Source organism: Pinus tabuliformis, chromosome 9 (genome assembly GCF_031772625.1).
Source record: "Pinus tabuliformis cultivar Carrire ecotype Pingquan chromosome 9, CPIR1, whole genome shotgun sequence".
Classification (NCBI taxonomy): Eukaryota; Viridiplantae; Streptophyta; class Pinopsida; order Pinales; family Pinaceae; genus Pinus; species Pinus tabuliformis.
The window spans coordinates 628,977,132-628,981,632 of NC_142307.1; positions in this window are offsets into that span (position 1 = coordinate 628,977,132).

Below are 4,501 nucleotides of genomic sequence, written 5' to 3' on the forward strand. Positions count from 1 at the left end.
CATGAATGAAATTTTAAAAAATTTCTAAACACACAAACAAAACATTTAAACAAAGGAGCATAGATAAGCACTTATCTTATGCAAAAGAACAGTTTGTCAACTGAGAGTGTGACTCTAAATCTCCAACCAACCATAGACAAGCTACAACCACAATTACTTGTAGTCGTCACCCCTAAGACAAATTCTAATGCTTTAGTTGGAGTGCCTCTTAAGAGGAATTTCAACCAACAGAACAATTGAAACACGATGCCATAAGGCCACACTACCTGCATCCACCAGCTACATACATTTTCACATTGTCTTTTCAGACATAATTAACATCCATGCTAGGATACCATAGTGGAACAAGTCTCAACTCACTTTCAGGGTAAGGGAGTCCACATCGAGGAAGGTTCATCAGTGGATAAGCTACTAATGGGTAAGAGATCACCTCTCGAAGTGGTTCATCAGTGATTCAAACACTAGAGCTTTTGCCCTAAGGAAACTCTTGGCGGTTGAACAACCCTCACAAGCACCTGAGTGACTCACTCTTCCCAAAATAGTAAGTTCATCAATCCACAAGCTTCCAATGGGTTCTTCTACCTTATAGGAAATCCACTACCCTCTATAATTATTTTACCTAGAAAGCCTCATTAAGGGTTATTTAGCTAGTTCCAGTCTCTCCATCACTTGCTTTCTTCCCAATATGATCACTACTTTCTCACTTTTTTCTGACCTCACCCTTGGAGTAAATTTTACTATAGTGTTCTCACGATGTCTTCGCTGCTCCTGCCTGAGCATATGAATGAGAAAGTAAACAAAATGCATTCCCCTTCTTTCATTGTCTTGGTCCCGAGAGAGAATCTAAGAGAGCATGTTCTCCTCTTCCTATGCATATATGTGAGAATGTTTCCCTTTCTCTTCCATACTGCGTGTTCCTTTTCTATCTGACCCCCCCCATATGTCATTTTCCATGGTTTCATGTAGTCAATGTCCTAGAAAGCACAACCCATGTTGCCCTTAATTTTTTCTTCCTCTTCTTGCTTGTTGTTTGATCTTAAGGAAACTTGGGAAGTATTTCTCTCTTTAGTTAAATTTAATGCACACTCAACTCATTTAATATTATCACCCAACCCATGGTTGATGTATTTAATTTTGGTAATTCCTTAAGTAATCTACCTCCCCAAGGAATTGGAATTTGTGTCCCTTCTATCATCCTTTATTTAATTACGATTTATTTACAATTGAGAAATATGAACCTGGGGATTTCATAGTCCCCCCCCCCTTTGTGGGAGAACAACGTCCTCAATGTTCAAGAACCAAATACAGCAAAACGTGCTTTAGACCAAACATTGTCAATTATGGAGCTTTATTTACACATGTATGTACAAAATTTATATTCTATTTACATTTGTCTTACTCAACAAATAAGGAAATATATGTTGTTCACATCTAGCCATCCATTACCCACGTGGCTTCCTTGGGCCCAAAGTGCCTCAAATGCACTTTGACTTGCTCTGTTTCTTGATTTTAGAGTGTGAGATTCCTTCGATCTAAGATGCATATAGGTTTCAATTGGAACTCTCCCTCTTGGTTCTACTTGTAACAAAGTCCAATCAATTACATGATTAGCATCATATTAATATCTTTTAAGCAATGAAACATGGAAAACATAATGAAATTTCACTGGTGTTGGCAAGGCCAACCTATACGGTACTGGCCCTATAATTTCAAGCACTTCAAATGGCCTACAAAACTGTGGTGTTACCTTCACACACGACCAAAATTTTAAGAAGCTCTTCTTGGGTCTAATTCACAGGAATACATGTTCCCATACTTGGAACTCTTTTTATGCTCTATTCTAGTCCACATAGTTTTTTTTACTATCCTGCGCCACTTTTGATTTTATTTTGATGGTTTGAATTTCCATCTCCATGTATTTCAACATATCATACCCGCTAAGGACCCTATCCACTGGATCGCTCTAGTTGATAGGAGTGTTACAAATTCTCCCATAAAGTGCTTCAATTAGGCTCATCATCAACGAATATTGATACCCATTATTGTATACAAATTCTACAATTGGAAGGTACTCTTCCCACTTCTTAGGTTGGTAACAATGTAAACTTTGAAACGGGAACTGATATTGTTACCCATTTCGTAAAAATAGCAAAAAAGTAACCCAATTTTGAAAAAGGGTGATGCAGAACACAATTTTTTTAGAGCATAGTTTTTGGCACTTTATTTTTTTTTATGTACATTATGTTTTAGAATGGTAGTGATTCACATGCTGATTTAAAAAAATGGTAATTATGCATCAGACCCTTCTTTTAAAAGACCTATTTTTTCACTTTAATTTTTCTAATGTATGAAATGTAAATAATTATTTTCTAAATTTAATAATTTTTTAAGTGGTCTTCTTCTTCATATTTTCTTGTTTTTATTTTATTTTTATTTTTTTTTGTACTGAAGGTTTTATTGTTTTGCATATTTAAAGAAGAAGGTTGATATTTTGAATTTTCGATATTCTACATATTTATACATCGTTAATTAATTTTTCAATCCACATGAAATAATTGTCTCTAAAAAACAATATTTTTTAACAATTGACATAAAAATAACCATTTTCAACATAAATATAACTAAAAAACTACACGTTTTGATAATTTTTTGTAATTTTTTTTGCTAGAAATGACATCTCAAAATCCCAATTTTTATAGGAAAATTTTAAATAAAAATGGTTAAAGAATAGCTTTTTTTATGAATTTCATGTAAAAAAAAATAATAATCACTGTTCTTTTCAAAAAATAATGATTAACATAAAAATTAATGCGAAAATCACATAATACAAATATTGAATGCATAACAACCTTAATTGAGTGCTTATTTTTCTCATAAAATTTCAAAGTCAAAACATTACAAGCATAACTAATTAATAGTTACAAAAAATGAGCTTCATTTCCAAGCATAACTTAAATTTAATCAACAATGTCATGTAATCCAAACTCTTTGTCCTCTAGAGTTTCATCATTGTTTTCTTCAACAATATTTTCTACTTCATTTCGCTCATTTTTCTTTTCTAATGGATATTTTATGTCTACGAATCTCCCAATGTATGCGTTTCCAATAATTCCGTGTAATGGTGGTTGGGGTTCCTTTGTTTTTTTTGCCACACGTGATTCACTAAAGTGTCCTTTATTCAACCCAATTTCTTGCATTTCATTTGGAAGAAATTGAAGATCATTAATTCTTTGCTGAATAAAATTGCACTGTATTAGATCTTTTTCAATGGCAATGCAATTTCTTCTCTTTTGAAGGCAACATGCTAGTGTTGTACCTAATTATCAAGCACAAAATAAATAATGAAGTAAATTAGTACAATGACATAGAAATTAAGAAATAACATATTGAAATTCAATTCCATATAATAAAACTTACTTGAGCCAGAAAATAAATCTAGAACCCAATCTCCTTTATTTGAACATATGTCTATAAGATAGTTAATCGGTAACTATGGTTTTTGATAAACGTTAACTATCTCTCCTTTTGCTTCTTTGTCTTTATATGTTAGTTTTTTCACAACGGCATCATAAGTTAGTATTTGGCTATGACTCTTTACATCTACCTGATTAAAAATCATAGACATATAGCTATTATCTTTTTCCCAACTATCAATATGGATGAACTTACAATCATTTATAAATGATTGATATTCACGATTAAGAAGATTTGACTTTTGTCTGTAACATGAAATAGTAAAAGTTCAATTAACTTGTACATAAATTAATTTTTTAACATTAATCAAATATACATTTTAAACATCTTACCATGTAAGTTGTATCCTTCAATTTATTTTCCCCTTGAAGCTTGAATATAACATTGCCAATTGTGTGTCTGAATGAAATGTCACAAATCTCCATAATGGTGATGACTTGACTTCTAGAAATCGAGCAAGCACTTTACTAAGAGAGTGATAAATATAAGGGTAACTATCATATTCAATGTTTGGAATATTGAAACCGTGGGGAATATCTGCAATAACTAGGGCATAATCCCTTTTAGGTACAAGTTTAGAAATGTCTTCATAGTTGCCTTGTATTACTTGATATTGAATAGTGTCAAGCCCATTCCAAATGAAATGAGTAAGAGTTGGATCAAGTTCAACATTCTTAAGACGTTACTTTTTCAGTCTTTCAATCTTAAATTTTTCAATAAAGATTCTGAAACTATCTGGTGCTCCATTTGAATCCTTCTTCATCTTTTATAAAATAAACAAATATATGTGTAAGTTATAAATTAAAAATAGTATACAGATGAATAAAAATGAATGTATAAATCACCATACCTTTTTAAATGCAAGATAATTTTTTTTTAATGTTTATGTAGAACTTGAATATGGATAGTTGCATGCAACATTATCCCAACTATCTTCATTCAACAATTTAACCATTTGTTCTTGAATTTGTATGCCAAATAGAGAGACAATACATATTCCAGATAATTTTTCAAGACGAGAAATCTA